Raw genomic sequence first — 16,640 nt, 5'->3', positions numbered from 1 at the left:
ACCCATGGACATTTTTCTTCTCAAAGTTTTATTTAAGTTAGAGGTATCTGACTTTAGCAGATACTATTAAAACATTCTTTTGTCACTTGGTGGATTCTCGTCTGCTATGTATTGTGGGAGACCCATGGTGGCAGTGGTCTCACTGGCTAGTACTTTCATGGGGTCTTTGGTTGTGAATCTGTCATTTCCTTCATTAGGAAAATAATCTTAAGGGAGAAGAAACATTGTTTGGGAGAAAAAATTCAGAAGTAGCTTTTGTGAGGCCAGAATTGAATCATGTGTGATAAACTATGAATTCTTCCTCCTTAGCCTCCTGTTCTCATTGCTGTTGATCTCATAGCAGCTGTTTCCAGCCGTCTTTGGGATTTTTGCCCAGGCCTCTTGGGATGGCCGCAGTGACTCACACAGCTGGACTTTCCTTTCCCCCCATGATGATCTGAATCTAGAAATGGTGGAGGAAGAAAAGGATCGATTTGGTTACACTGGAGTAGGTTTTTTAGTGGTGATCACTGTCTCCTACCTAGTTTGGTCCCTCTTTACAGACTCTAGGATGTAGCATTGGTAGGAGGTGGCAGAGGAGAAAGCCAGATGTGCTGCCTCTGCTTCTCCATGCTTTTATTTATTTATTTTTAAATATTTGAATCTTTTTATTTTGGCAAAGTTTTGCCTGTTTGTATGTCTGTGGACCATTGTGTATGAAATACCTGGGAAGAGCAGAAGAGGGCACCAGCTCCTCCTGGGCCTGGAGTTACAGATGGTGGTGAGCTGTCGTGTGGGTGCTGGGAATCAAGCTCTAGTTCTGTTCTCGCTTTCATTTGGTGCAGGGTCTCTACATAGCCCTGGCTGTCCTGGAACTCACTGTGTAGACCAGACGTAGACCAGCCAGCCTCAAACTCGGCGGAGATCCACATGCCTCTGCCTCTCTCAAGTACTGGGATTAATGGCATGCGCCACCATCCCTGGCTTCCTCTGCTTTTTACCCTTCTATTTCTTTCATAGCCTTCTACTTCAGATCAGACCACATCTTGCCTTTAGCCCTAGGTCAGTGTGTGTGAGGGAAGCACCCGCTAATGAAAATGCAGGCAGTGTTTTCTATACTCTTGACTTTGGTACTTTGTAGGAAGAATTCATTTCTTTTGGGCTTTTCAAAGGGATCCTTCCTTTTCCTGGCAACAAACAATTAAACACTGTTTTCTCCAGCTTTGGAACCTGTATAAATGAGATAGCCAAGTGAAGAAAAGAGAAAGAAACCTTTAGATGTTTGGTGTTTTACATATTACCACTTTCTAGAGGGGAACAAGCTGCAGAGCAGACACTGTACAGGCCGACTCTGCCAGCCACAGTTCAGTCAGGGAACTTAACTGACTGGTGTGGGTTAAAATGCACTGCAAATGGTAAACATAGGCTTTGAAGAATTACTACAAAAGTTAGGTGAAGCCGGGCGGTGGTGGCGCACACCTTTAATCCAGCACACAGGAAGCAGAGGCAGGTGAATTTCTGTGAGTTCAAGGCTAACCTGGTCTACAAGAGTTAGTTCCAGGACAGGCTCTAAAACTACAGCGAAACCTTGTTTCAACCCCACTCCCCCACAAAACCCCAGAAAACTTAGGTGAACTATTTCACTATGCTTTTAAAAATACCATTTTATATCAGTGTGTGAAATTCCAATATTTTAGATATATTAGGGTCAATAAAATATATTATTAAATTAGTCTCACCTTTTTTTTTTTTAAACCTTTTAAAGGTGATTGTTAGAAAAATTTGACTTGTGTAAATGTCCCATATGTCTGGCTAGCAAATGGCACCCATGCCAACCGGCCTCAAACAACAGTTTTTTTCTGGTCACAAATTTGGTAGAAGCCTGGGGTCTCTCATGAGGTTCAAGCTTGCAGTTGCCTGGACCTCGGTCACCAGAGGGTATTGCTGCAACAGTGGATCTGCTTCTGTTTCTTCCTGTGCTATTAGAAGCAAGTCTAGCTTCTCCTGGTGGGAGGAGAATGAGGCATCACTTCTTGAATGGACCTAGTAGCAGAGTGTTTGTGATGTACTTTAAGGCCTGCCTGCATGTCACTGGCTTCTTATGGCCAATCAGTGGCTGAATCTCACTCCACCCTCAGCTCTCAGTTCTGCGGGATTACCTGGAATAATTGTTTATTTTGAGACCTCAAATTCTGATTTATTATAAAAACAGTCCTTTAGTGGGGAGAGCTCCCCGTCACATGTGCATCGCCTGAGGCTCAGGAGTGCAATAATGCTGCCGGGACTGCGCATGGTAAATGTGTTAAAAGTACTAGTGAATTAAGCCTTCACCTTTTATTAAGGGCATTTTGAAAAGTACAAGTAAATTAACTCTCTGTGCATCACATTTCTGTTAAATGAGATTGAGGGTCTTTGGAAATGCAGTAGGATATCCAGCTTTCTTTGTTGTAAGTAGGGAGTTGAGTGTGTTCATTTCCATTTGAGGCTAAGTCAAGGTAGGTGAAAAATATAAAAGTAGAAAAGGCAGAGATGCAGTTGCATGCAGAGGTGGGTTCATGTGCACCTCCTATCGCAGTAGCTATTTTGTTTTGGACTCAGCCCCAAACTTCTGAAGCTTATATTGAGTCAAGAAGCAAGAGCTGTAGGTTAAGTGGCCCAGGAGATGCAGTCTTGAGAGTAGATTTCTGCTTGGGTCAGAAAATGAGCTTTAGTACAAGTTTAAGAGGAGTACTGGGGAAAGTATTGGGTTAGGATAGGGCCAAGATTCAGGAGCAGTTCAAACCACTTGACTTCATGTTTTATAGTGTACTGTGGTTTAGCCAGGTGTTTCCTAAAGGATGTAACAGTCGCTGGGCGGTGGTGGTGTACACCTTTAATCCCAGCACTTGGGAGGCAGAGACAGGTGGATCTCTGTGTTCGAGGCCATTCTGGTCTACAAAGTGAGTTCCAGGACAGGTTCCAAAGCTACAGAGAAATCCTGTTTCAAAAAAAACAAAACAAAAACAAAACAAACAAACCGAATAAAAATATCTCTTCAGCGTGAAAGTCTGCGATAGGCTCATGGACTGTGTAAATTTGTTTTCTTAGATAACAGTTAAAAAGCTGTTGACTTGGGTCCTCTTCCTCCTTGTATTTTCTGCCCTTGTTTAGCTATTAAAATTAAGTTTTGGGTGCACACTTTCTTTTTCAATTTAGAGATGGTTGCACCTAACCCAGGTTGGATTCCAACCCTCTGTGAAATGAGAGTGGTCTTAAACTGCTGATCTTGCCTCTACATAGTAAGTGCACGGATCACATGACCAACTTGCCTGTGTATGTGGTGCTGAGGTTGAAGCCAGGTGTAGTAAGGAGGCCGCTAGTTTGTTCCTGGCTGTTTAGCCCCGAAATCACATAGAAACTGTATTAATTAAATCACTGGCCCATTAGCTCTAGCTTCTTATTGGCTAACTCCTACATATTAATTTAACCCATTTCTATTAATCTGTGTATGGCTACATGGCTGCGGCTGACTAGCTAAAGTTCCTGCATCTGTCTCCTGCAGGGTTACATGGTATCTCTCTGACTCCGCCCTTCTTTCTCCCAGCATTCAGTTTAATTTTCCCTGCCTAACTAAGTTCTGTCCTGCTATAGGTCCAAAGCAGTTTCTTTATTCATTAATGGTAGTCATAGCATACAGAGGGAAATCCCACATCAGCTAGGGCCTGGTGTCAGGCAGACACTGTCAGTTGAGTTGCATCTCTGGCCCTTTGGTCATTATCTCGTCACTCTCTTCATACTTAATTTTCTTATACTAGTGCCTTTGATTTTGTTGTTCTTTTTGATAGCTGAGTTCGAATTGTATAGGTGAGGGGAAATGTTCTTAAGTACGTGGATGGCCATGGCCATCTGTAAATTTCAGTGAGCAGAAAGCAGAGCTCAGTGGTCAAGAATCTCAAGTTTAGAGCCACCTGGCTTTGCAGGCAAGTTGCTTAGCTTCTCTGCGGCTCAGCGCCTTCACCTGGAAGGTGCTGCTAGTAGTTTCTGCCTCGTAAATTGGTGAAGATTAAAGGCCTGTTATGTGAGAAATGCAGCACTTGGTACAGAAGAGCTGTGCTTATGATTAGGTCGGTAACATTGATTAATTTATTTTATTTTTCACTAAAGGCATCAAAGTGCTTGAGTCTTGAAGTAATAAAGCTTTAGTTACCTGATATTTATTGGTTAGTCATTACTGCCGGAGGTGTCAGAAGCCTGAGTGTTAGACCTTGCCAGCCTGAATTGATCCAGATCTTAAATGACTCCATTTAGAGAGTTGTCTTGTCTGATCTAGCAAAATAGAGGGAAAGTACAAACACAAAACATCCTTAAGAATTTGCAGTGGCCCTAGGGTTCAGTTCTGCAGCTCTTGTCCGTGTGTTCCCATCTTAGGCCTAGCTGACTTTGGTTTTCCTCTGGATCTGATTCAGTGGCTTGCGCTCTTGTGGTCTGTCCATTTTCCTGTTGTCTAATAGCAAAGCTCCTCCTCAGCCTCTTTACTGGCTCTGTCCTGCGCCTTCTAACTGAGTCCCTTCTTCCCAGTGAGTGCTCCTAGTGCTCCTGTCAAGGGAGATGAGGGTCTTCTCCCCCTGCCCATCTCTCTTCTCCACTGGTGTCCCTGAGTCCTCCACCCTGGACAAAGTCCCAGGTGTCTCACACTCTGATGTCATTTGTTTGTCTTGTTTGTCTTACCAACCCCTCCCCGTTTAAAACAACTTCTGGCTCTTGGACTGTGAGCCATTATTTTAGGAGACTCCAGTGCCTCTGGGGAGAGTTAACATCTGCTCTACTGACTGTAGTCTCCCTCCCCCGCCTATTTTAAGGTCTAGCTCTGTCAGGCTGGAGCTACTTCATTTCTGGAAAGGTTATAGAGTCCTCTCATTAAGTCTGTCTAGTCTTGGCTTCAGGCACTTGGCAGCTTTTGTGCCTCCAGTGTCACAGAAATGCCTGGCTTTGGCCTCTGTGTTCTTGTCTTTGTTACTCTCTGTTCCCCTCTCCAGCTTGTTCAAATTGTTAGTTTGCTCTTTGCTTACACAACCCTTTGGTCAGTATCCTTGCAAATCCAGCCCAGGTCAGTACAGCCTTCAGCCTTGTGCCCTCATGGTTTCCAGCTTTCCTAGACCAGAGCTCCTGCCGTTTTGTCCCTTTTCACTTGAATTTGAGTTTTGAATTCTTGTCTTACACTTGTATGGCAATTGCTTTTATACAAGGAACCTCATCACAGAGCAATGAGCATGCCACCCTTCCTTTGCTACCTCTCCTCCTGCAGTGAGTACTCCTGGCTCTCCTAGATTTTGACCCGCCTTTCTGTTTTGTTTCATCAGTTGTGAACAGAATGTTTAAAATCCGGCATGTTTTCTCTCATGACTATGTTCACTTGACTTCCTTTTTTTAAAAAAAAATTTTATTATGTATACAATATTCTGTCTGTGTGTATGTCTGCAGGCCAGAAGAGGGCACCAGACCCCCATTACAGATGGTTGTGAGCCACCATGTGGTTGCTGGGAATTGAACTCAGGACCTTTGGAAGAACAGGCAATGCTCTTAACCTCTGAGCCATCTCTCCAGCCCCCTTCACTTGACTTCTTTTCACTTCTCTTCCTCCTACAGCCCTCTTCTTGGAATAGTTGTCTGTCCAGTTGAGCTTGATATGGTCTGGTTTTTATCTCAGCTACTACTGTTTCCCTCAGTATCACCCTATGGCTGGCTAATCCTGGTGAGTTTCCCTTTCTGCTGTCTTGTCCTTACAGTGCCTCTGCTCTGCTGGCTGGCTGGTCTGGAATCATCCGTTGACAATGTTGCCTCCCTGCCTGCCATTGCTGTTCTCAGTCCTTTAAAGGGAGAGCTCTGCTCCAGCCTTTCATTTTGTGTTATTACATATGCTCTGCTTGGGTAAACACATCTCTTTATCCCTTTATCTGTATGATGACAATTTCCAGTTTGCTTTTTGTGATTGATTTACATTTAGATAACTGTGTCTGCCTGTGTCCTGTGTGTTTATATCTGTATTTTGTTACTTTGTAGCCACTGCAGATCTAGCATTGTATAAAACTGACGTTCCTCATCTGTTTTTGGTGACAAACTCTACTGGCATGAAACTCAGGAACCAGTGCCACCATTTGCCCAGTTTGCAACCACTGTCTGTAGCCTCTTAAATGATCCTTTTACTCCTAGTTTTACTCTTGACCCCTGTCACTGCTCTGTAGTGGTCTTAGAGTGACCCTTCTGAAAAGTAGCTGTGATCACACCCCGCCCCTCAGTGTTTCAGCGGTGTTGTGATCCACATGTCAGCTTCCATTATGGCTGCACATTGTCCAAGACAGTAGTCGGCTGTCAAAGGAGAAAAGGTTTGAGGTGTTTTGATTCATGGTCTCCTGACCCTGCTGCTTTGGGCATGTCGTGGCCAGAACGTTGTGTTGGGAGTGTGTTCTGCTTCTTCCACTAGGGCCACCTGAATGGTTTCTCCACTGCTGCAGTAAATCCAGTTGAGCCGAATTAAAAAGTAAAAGGCAATTTCTGTAGGGATTAGTCACTTCCTGCAGGCGAGTTCACAGTCTCACAGTAGGAGGTCCATGAAGTCAAGGGACTGGACAGGGTTAAGAACTTTTTGTTAGAGAGGGTGGGAGGCAGTGACCTTGATAAGGTATTGAAGTATTGTCTGGGTTTAGGGGTCCAGTAGGTATGTCCTGAATCCAGTGATCACTTTGGAATCCAGAGCTAGGTAAGGCTTGCTGTGTCCAGTGTTTTGCATGGGCTTTTTAAATGCTGGGTCCTAGTGGAAATCTCTCTGTCTCATTCATGGGCTTCTGCAAGTGCCAGCTTCTGACTGGGGTCAGGGATTTATTTGTCCTGAAACCTCCAGTCTAACACCACCCCTTAAAGGTTCTGGCACCTTCCAGTAGTGATACTGACTAGAGACAAGCTCTGGACACATGACTTGGGGACATTCAAGATCTAAGCTAGAACAGACCATGTTGTAAATGCTTGTTTATTTTATATGATCCACTGAGTTCCTCTAGGGCAGTTGAATACCATGCTTGATCATTTCCCCTAGTATCTAGCACAGAGCCTGGTGAACAGTAAGCCCTATATTTAATTAGATGATTAGTGGTTGGATATAACGATTCCTTTTGTATAGAACACATATTCCAGATGTAATGTAAATGATGTTGTGTTGATTTGGTTCCTGTGTATATGTCTTTAATACCAACACTAGGGAGGGAGAGGCAGGTTAATTTCTATGACTTTAAGAAAACCTGGTCTACAAATTGAGTTCCAGGCCAGCCAGGATTACATAATGAGACCCTGTTTCAGTGCATGAAACAAACCCTGGGTTTGATTTTCCCCAGCATTGCATAAAACCAGTTCTGGCCACGTCCTATCATTCTAGGACTCAGAACATCCCAAGTTCAAGGTCATTTGAAGACTGGACTACATGAGACCCTAACTTTAAAAAGAAAAAAAGAAGAATTGTCCCAATATCACCTCATGAATGACATAATTTTATCTCATTTTGGGAAGGTTGTCATCCATTTTCTGGTGTATTAAAAGTAGTCAGCAATGTTTTTGTTTTGTTTTGTTTTTTGTACAGAAGAAAGAGCAGGTAAGACTGTATTCTCATTTCTAGGTGTAGCAGCCATTAAGCTTTTGGAAATCCAGGACGCTTTTCTGTCTGAGACTCTTCGGAGTTTGCCTTATGGACCTTGGATCTTGATCTGTAACCCAGTTTGAATAAGTTTCCATCTTTTGTCTTCTCTAGAGGATTCTGTGGGTTGAGTCACTGCTGTTGTGTTACACACTCTGTATAACAGACCGGCAGATTAATTCCCTAGAGCTTGGCTGGATGTAAGTAGGAAAATTTGTTATCACTGGAAGAAGCAGATTTTATTTAATTACTTTTCAATTTTAATGCTATTTCTTCTTTGCTTTTAGAGCTGAAATATTTCCCAGTCAGCCTTTGAATTTTGAGAAGTTCTTTATGGCTGTTGATAACTTTGGGAAATCAGGTTACTTTTCAAAATGGTTTTTAAAAGGATGAGCTCACACTAAGTGCATTAATCTGTGGCATTAATTGCCTGACAAGACACACTTCCTACTGCTTAACTAGTGCAATAGTTAGGATCTGCTCTTTGCTTTAGAACTTTTGTTTTTTTAGAGCCTTAGGATTTGAAGTATATCCAGATACGTTCTTCATCTTGATTGTTGCAGAAGCATGACATTAGTGTTGCAGTATTTAGAAGCTTGCACGTGCTCAGTGTGTTCTTAACAAGTAGCATTTCCCAGATTCAACATGAACAGGGTTATCTGCACCACGTCAGCATTACAGCTTCCAGAAATTGAAATACTTGAACCATTTTGAATATTTTCCTGTTGTCATTAACAAGCAAAACTGGAAGTTAAAATGCCAGAGTGATCAGAGACACATGAAATGAGCCGCTCGCTCACCAGTTTCCTTCCCTGTGTCATTTACTAGTAGGTTTTAACATTTTAAATCTTTACATATATTCCATCCATCAGTCTTAAGAGTTAATGATAAAGTCGGGCCAATTAGCAGGGCAGTGGTGGCGCAAGCCTTTAATACCAGCACTTGTGAGGCAGAGGCAGGTGGGTCACTGTGATTTCAAGGCTAACCTGGTCTACAAAGTGAGTTCCAGGACAGGCTCCAAAGCGCCACTGAAAAAAAAAAGTTAATGATGACTGTCTGATGCTCTGGGTGTAACTGGATCTATTTTCTCAACAGGCCTGGGGGTTTGGGTTAATAGTGGATGGGCACCCGTAAGCCAGAAGTGGCATTGCCATCTTGCAGGTAGATGTTAATGCTTTGACCTTGCTTCCTCAGTGAGTAGTAGTGGAAAAGGTTGGGAGAAGTGGCTATACTTGTAGCCCTTGTGGCTGATATATTTCTTTCTTTTATGGTGCTTGTGGTTGTTGTTTGTTTTGTTTTCTGAGGCAGTCATACTATTTTGCCCTGACTGGACTTGAACTCAGATCTGCTTTCCTCTCTCCGCCTCTGGAGGCATTCTCAGAAGATGAACGTGAGTGCAATGCTCACACTGATCCTTTTTAACCAACAGTGTGTGAGCACTGCTTACTTTCAGGTTTGGTCATTTATGGCGAGTTAGCACTCAAAAAAATAAACTTTTACCTCTACCACAGGTGCAGTTGGCTGTCCATTCAGACAGCAGTTCAGTTGCTTTTAGCTGAGGAAACCCAGCACACAAGCGATGGGACTCAGTTTGTTAAATGAATCAGGCGTCTGAATTATTCAGTCTTCGCCGTCCTGCTCTTCATGCCACATTTCTGCTGTGTTTTTGGGACATCTCTCCAGTCTTAAGTGTGACTGATTTCCTCATCGTCCTGTGTGGTGCATGTGTCTGTGTACATGGGTTGTACCTGTCTAAGCACCCGATTAACTAGGGTAGCTGCCTGTTGAACACAGGTGGGCAAAATTGTAACAGTCCAGGTTACAGCTTCTTTTCTGCTGACTCCTTTGCTGCCTGCAGAGCAGTGATAACCACTTTCCTGTCTCATCAGATCATTTGGGAGGGGAATGTTCTCTAGCCCTTTTCTTTAAAAGCTGTTTAGAGCTTGGATTCTTAGAACTAAGAAGAAGTTAGGAATGATATGGGCTAGAGAAGCAAGCTGTATGGCAGTGGATAGACTCCTCTTGCACATGGGATTGTGCTTGACTAACCATATTTTATTTAAGGGCTGGCCTCTACGGTTCAGAATTGTTTTGAGTGCAAGAGTGACCTTGAACTTCTCATCCTACCTTCACTTCCTGAGTTCTGGGATTTCAGGTTTACACTACCAGATCATGTTTATGTGCTGTAGATTGAACCCAGGACCACACAGATCACATGCTAGAGGAACAGTCTATCAATTCAGCTATGTTCCCAGCCTTGACTAACAACATTTTGAAGACATTGGATTTATCATTGAAATACTGGGGAAAGGTTATGTGAAATCCTGATTTTGTGTGTGTGTGTTAAACACCTCACATGGAATATAGCAAGGAAGTTTCAGGTGGGGTCTCATGTAGCCCAGGCTGATCTTGAATTCACTCTGTATCTGATGCTGGCCCTGCACCTCCTGTTTTTTTTTTTTTTAATTTTTTTTTTTATTTTTTGGTATTTTGAGACAGGGTTTCTCTGTAGCTTTGGTGCCTGTCCTGGAACTAGCTCTTGTAGACCAGGCTGGCCTTGAACTCACAAAGATCCGCCTGCCTCTGCCTCTTGAATGCTGGGATTAAAGGCACGCGCCACCACTACCCAGCTCCTTCTGTTATTCTTATCTTCACCTCCTGAATGCTGAGATTGAAGTTGTGTGCCTCCATGCCTGGTGAAATTCAGATTTCTGGCTTCTCCTGGCATAAGAACTCCCGTTCTTATGTGGAGTAGTCTGCAGTTGTGTAGATAGCAACCTTTCACTTCAATTTGTGTACATCATGGTACCTCTATGTGTGATACCAGCCCAGTTTGTTATGTCTGCCTGTTTTACTGAGGATTTGCCTACAGTCCCATAGGTGATAGGAGCAACTCAGACTTCACGGTTCTTGGCTTTTAGTTGGTTGTGATTACTGCTACCAGCTAGAAATTTCTACTTTCTCCTCTATATTTTAAAAATTGATTTATTAAAAATACTCACTATGAGCCAGGCACGTCTTTAGTCCCAAGCACTCAGGAAACAGAGGCAGGTGGATATCTGAGCTTGAGGTCAACCTGGTCTATGTAGTGTGTTCCAGGATAGCCAGGGCTTTGAAGAGAGACCCTGTCTTAAAATAAAAACAAACAACAAAACAAAAACATTCATTGTGTACCGAGAATATGAAAAGGAGCATGGAAAGTTTCTTGTTTTTGGTTTGGCCTTGAGGACTCAGTGAGTCCACTACCATTGATAACTCCTGTGTCATTATGTTGACACGCTTTCTGCTGTCAACCTTAACCACCATCTAGAATTATCTTTTGGTGGTAGGGTTAAGGCAGTTTCTCTGTGTGGCTCTGGGTGTCCTGGAACTTGCTCTGTAGACCAGGCTGACCTCAAACTCACAGAGATCCTTCTGCCTGTATTTCTTGAATGATGGAATTAAAGGCGTGTGCCACCATGCTCAGCTTCGTGTAAGATTATTTTAGTTGTTTTCTAGTTTACTATCTGACTTCCTAATAGAGTATAAGCACCATGAGACTAATGTATTCATTGCTTCTATCTGTCTGTCTATCATATATCTATCTGTCTGTCTGTCTGTCTGTCTATCTATCATTTATTTTTAAAAGATAGTCCTGCTTAGTCCTGGCTGACCTGGAACTAGATAGACCAGGCTAGCTTTGATCTCACAGAGATTGGCTTGCCTTGGCCTTCCTAAGTGCAGTGTTTAAAGGCATGCACTTCCACACCTGACTTTATTGCTGTAACTCCAGTACCTGTGTAGATCAATGCAAAATACAGCTGTCACCTTAAACTAAGAGATAACAGATACTAAGTCAAATATGAGTGACCATGACCTGGGAATGGGATTCATGTTGCCTTACATGATGTGTTGGCATGATGTGTGGAAGTGTTTACATGAACACTTATAACACAGTCACATAACAAAAGAAACAAATTGATACCGTCTCCCCCCCTCCCCCATTGTGTTTTTCGATACAGGGTTTCTCTGTATATTGTGTTTCTCTGTATGGGGACAGCTCTGGCTGTCTTGGAACTCCATCTGTAGCCCAGGCTGGCCTTGAACTCACAGAGAATTTGCCTGCCTCTGCCTCCCGAGTGCTGGGATTAAAGGTGTGTGTTACCACTACCCTGCTAATTGGTGGCATTTAAAAAAAAATGGTGGGGGCCGGGCGGTGGTGGCGCACGCCTTTAATCCCAGCACTTGGGAGGCAGAGGCAGGCGGATCTCTGTGAGTTCGAGACCAGCCTGGTCTACAAGAGCTAGTTCCAGGACAGGCTCCAAAACCACAGAGAAACCCTGTCTCGAAAAACCAAAAAAAAAAAAATGGTGGGAACATTAAGTGGGTGAGTTACAGCAAAGCAGGGAACACTGTAGGTTAGGCGTTACCTGGTGGCATTTTCAGCCTTTGGTATGGTGGAGACTGCTGGTCTGTTATACATTCCAGATATTTTACCTGCAGTTTAAAAAGATGTTAAGACTCACACAGAGGTAGGCAGCTAATGACTGATTAGGGAACTAAAGGTAGCCCAGGATAATTTGCTTTTGGATCTACAACATTTTATAATCAGGGAGTTTTAACCCATCATCTAGCCTTCTAAGAGTCTTTAACATAGATGTGTAACATATCTTAGGTCATACCTTTCATATAGTAGATTCTCAGTGTTTGTTGAGTGCATCACTTGAAACGTGAATAGTTTTCGTGGCATTAACAGGAATTAGTATGCACAAGAGAACACATGAAAATGCATAATGTATTCTTGTGCCTTGTTGGAGTTGGGTTTGTACATGTACCACAGAAAGCTATTTTTGATGCAGAAAGACCATCTGGATTCTTGGTTTAAAAAAAAAAGTGAAAAACTAAAATGTTTTTGAGTGGAAAGCCTCCCATGCAGCCCTTTTTCCTTCTATGTTCTTTTAGCTTAGTGGGATGCTGACTGATAGATCATTATCATCAGTGAGCTTTGGGACTCTGTGGTCAGACTTACCTGAGTGCCGCAGAGAGTACTTCCAGCAGGCCTTCTATCAGGAGTGCTCTGCCTCAGGCCAGAGCAATCTAGTATTCATTTTAGAATATAGAATGACTAAATGATGAACTTCTTGAGATGTCAGGGCAAAGGTTTTCCAGCCTTTGCTAGCTGTGCATCAGAACCTCCTTAGAACCTTAACATTCAGTGTTTACGAGCTTAGGCAGCCACACCTCAGAGTGTAAAACCAGAATTGTTTGGATAGGGTTTAGGAATCTGCATCTCAAAATTCGGCCGATCTATCTATCTATCTATCTATCTATCTATCTATCTATCTATCTATCTATCTATCTATCTATCTATCTATCTATCTACTTATTTATGCCACTATCTTAGGAAGCTACCCACAAGGGGAAAGGGCAGATTTTGGGATGGTTTGTAAGTTATTATGAGGAAGAGTTCCAGAGAGGACAGTCTTTGAGAGAAGGCTTGTTAATTAAGGGAATTATTAGAAGGGTCTCTAAATGGACAAAGAGGGATGTTTTCATTTAAATTTTAAATTTAAATTTTGTTGTTTTTTAAGACAGGGTTTTTCTGTTTAACCTTGGCTGTCCAGTAACTCATAACACTGGCCTCGAACTCAAGAGATCTGCCTGCCTCTGCCTCTGGAATGCTGGCATTAAAGGCGTGTGCCACTACTGCCCAGCTTAAATGTTATTGTTAAAGGATTTTTATATGAGTACTGTAATTACGTGATCACCCACCTTCCTCTCCACTGACTCCTCCCAAGACCGCCAATTCTTTGAAGAGGGTTGTCTTTTAAACTAGTTTAGAAATGTATAGTTTTCAGAGTAGTTAGAGCCTGGCAGTAGTGGCGCACGCCTTTAATCCCAACATTTGGGAGGCAGAGGCAGGCAGATCTCTGTGAGTTCGAGGCCAGCCTGGTCTACAGGTGCTAGTTCCAGGACAGGCTCTAAAAAAACTACAATGAAACCCTGTCTCAAAAAAAAAAAAAAAAAAAAACCACACACAAAAAAACTAACAAAAAACAAAACAAAAAGCCCAGAGTAGTTAGAAGAAAGACAGGCTGGAAATCTCAGTGCTGATTCAGGGATGAAGGAGTATTGTATGCCTGGGTATTGAAGTAGGGTGTCCCCGGCCACAGTTCTAGCATTCCCATGAGTTAGCTGTGCTCATCCAGTTCAGTTCATGCCAAGTGCTGAGCACTGCTAGGGGCAAATCAGATACAGCTCTGTCATTTTTGATTTGACAGTGTAACTGCCATTAGCAGTTTTTGACTCCTATGAACCTTTCTCCATCTGTTCAGAGTTTGGGGAAGCTATTTCTGAGGTTGCTTTAAGCTCTGATGCTCTATTACATAAAATTTGGTCAAGACAAGTGCCTCCCCAATGTAATTGCTGTGTTTTTCATCAGGAGGGAAAAGCATCTTAAGCAGAACTGTGATTGAGGATACAAACAGAAGCAGCCTTAAGACCTTATAACTGCTTTACCACACTGTGTTCTATTTGATGTTTACAAGTGAAGTTAGTAAACAGGGTTGTCCAGGGTGGCTGGGAGCTTAGAACTGGAGGTCCTAGGACAGCTCTCTGCAGGTAAGACTGGCAGGGTAGGTGCTGTTGGTGTGTCCCTTTCACATGTCTTCTTCCTGGTGCTTTGTTGAGTTGTTAACTGCATCATCACCCCAGATGAGGTTTGCTGTGATTGGTAATAAATTGCACATCTTTTTGACAAACCCTAAGAATCAAATCAGAAGAACTGGGGAGACAGTCCTCTGAGAATTCATGAGGATTGGAATGCATTCCTTGTTTTCTTGGGAACCTCACAGGTAAGTGGTGAGGACAAAGCTGAGAGTGGAGCCCTTGGAGAGCAGCTGGAAATCAGAACGGAGTGGGAGGACTGTCGTCTGGTTATTTCTGCTTTGTGCTTGAGGATATAACAGTAAAAGAGAAGTGGGTTTTTGTTTTAAGTAAGTGATGCTCTTAAGTTTATCTTATTCTAAAGTTCTCTGTTAAAGACTGTTAAGAAATTTTCCCATATAAATATGATCACCACAGCAGTTTTGTTCAGTGTAGACTTGAGCTAGCGTGGTTCCTGTGCTGGTAGTTCTGTACCCTTGCACCTCAAATTACTACCATTTTCTTTTCCACAACTCACATCCCTGTTCATTCAGCACTTTTTGTATTGATCCAGCATATCTTTATTTTGCACTGTTGTCCTCAGCACTATCTATAGGTGCTGTTTAGGATCCTGGTGGAGGAGGGGAGAAACCCTATTCTCAGTGGCTCTGTTATCATGGGGAGACTAGTACTGGCCACATTCAGTGAAGAACTGAATGTCTGGGAATATGGGGATGTGATTTCTAAGGCAGCCAGGGGCAGGGTAGATGTCAAAGAGAAGGGACTGGGCAGTGGGAAGTGCCAGCTCATTTAGTTGGAGCCTTAAGACCTTTGCTTTTTGGTCTTTTGTGTTTAGAAGTACAGTGGCTTTCTTTGCTTCTTGTTCCTGGCAGCAGATTATCTATTCCTTTGAAATTATGTGGGCTGGAAAAGAATGGAAAGGAATTGGCCCACCTGCATGGAGGGAGAGCATGGCATTAGGGATATGGGTGTTTAAAAGCTCTTGGCATGCCTGGCTCTAAGTACAGATGGCTATTTGTGTTGCCATTATTGTAGCTGTTATGCCTACATTCCCTTCGGTATGCCTCTCTACAGGGATAATTGTAGGGCCCTAACTTATATCTCTTCCTGCTGCCAGATAAAATGGATGTGGATGTGTTGTGTGCTGCAGAATATACAGTGAATTCTGTGGTGGGCTGTCTACTGGCTGCTCCCTTAATCTTCTGGGGCTCCTGGAACATAAGCAAAAAGTGTTGCATTTTTACAACCCACATTGGTGAAAACATAAAAGCGAATATACTAGATTTTACGGAAGGATCTGCCTCCAAACGGAGCCAAATTAACTTTGGTGAATGTTTGGGATTTAAAAGTATTAAATACGAAGGACTTGAATATCCAGGGAGAGGAGATTTGTTAGTGGAATCCAAGCAACCTGTAAGGTCTGACAAACTATGAGGAGGTAGAGCAGGAAGCTGGATTTTTTTCAGTCAGGCTGTCACTTGTGTGTGTACCTTCAGTCTCTGACTGAAGTCCCACTTTTTCTTAAATAAAATGAAACTAATGATAATTACCAGAGAACTGTGGTGATTGTGCCAGTCAGAGGACGCCCCTGGTGTTAGTCCTTGCCTTCCACCTTGTTTGAGATAGAGTAGACCCCTGGCCTGGGAGCTTCTAGGGATCCTCCTGTCTCCGCTTCCCATATTCCCTTAAGAGTGCTAGGACTACAGACATGTGCGCTGCGGACCAGCTTTTATGTAGTTCTAGGGATCTGAACTCAGGTCTTTGTGCTTGATCAGCAAATATTATTCACTGAATCATCTCCCAACTTTATTGTTGCTTAAATGTCGGCCAAGTGGTGTTTCCTTTTTGAGGAAGGTGATGTTTGGTTATTTTGGCTAATGGTTCTGGAGAATGAAGTCTAAGGTCTGATCTCTGGTGAGGGTGGCATATCCTGGTGAGACAGTGGGTCAGAGCAATCTTACATCTGGATCCAGGAGGCGGGAGAGGTAGAAAAGAGAAAAGACCCAGTTTCTGTAGTTCCTTTGAGGGCATGCTTCTGGTGACCTAAGAATTTTTTAAAGGGTTCCAGCTCCTGAGTACATAACACGTGGCCAAGCCTTTACCATAGGCACTGACTGGTAAGGGGTAATCCCCACATTTGAACTACACAGAGCCCTTTGTAGATGATGTCTGGACAAGATGTGGACCTTAAAGATGTACAGAGCCTGCTTTGACCCCACTTGATTTGTAATCAGAAGCAAATCACTTCATGTGCTCCTGATTAAATGGTAGGACCTGCTTCTTTAAGGATGGTTTGATTTGTATTTACTTGGTGCTGTCTTTCATATACAGAAACTTTGGGGGGGGGGCATAAAAA

General features: G+C 43.0%; 1 protein-coding gene across 24 annotated transcripts in view; it reads left to right on the top strand.

The window, feature by feature from the left end:
* The window catches only part of Rbfox2 (RNA binding fox-1 homolog 2), a 253,680-nt gene that overhangs the window by 30,434 nt on the left and 206,606 nt on the right, over positions 1-16,640 (top strand). Inside the window, exon 1 of one of the 24 annotated variants that reach the window (XM_057791486.1) lies at positions 14,172-14,239. The exons of the other annotated variants lie outside the window; for them this stretch is intronic. The gene's annotated coding sequence lies outside the window, so the exon portion shown is untranslated. Of the gene's footprint in view, positions 1-14,171; positions 14,240-16,640 lie in introns of those variants that run through there. 24 annotated transcript variants of the gene reach the window in all.

The sequence above is a fragment of the Chionomys nivalis genome, chromosome 17 (genome assembly GCF_950005125.1).
Source record: "Chionomys nivalis chromosome 17, mChiNiv1.1, whole genome shotgun sequence".
NCBI classification, from domain to species: Eukaryota; Metazoa; Chordata; class Mammalia; order Rodentia; family Cricetidae; genus Chionomys; species Chionomys nivalis.
This window is presented reverse-complemented; position numbering and strand designations above follow the sequence as displayed.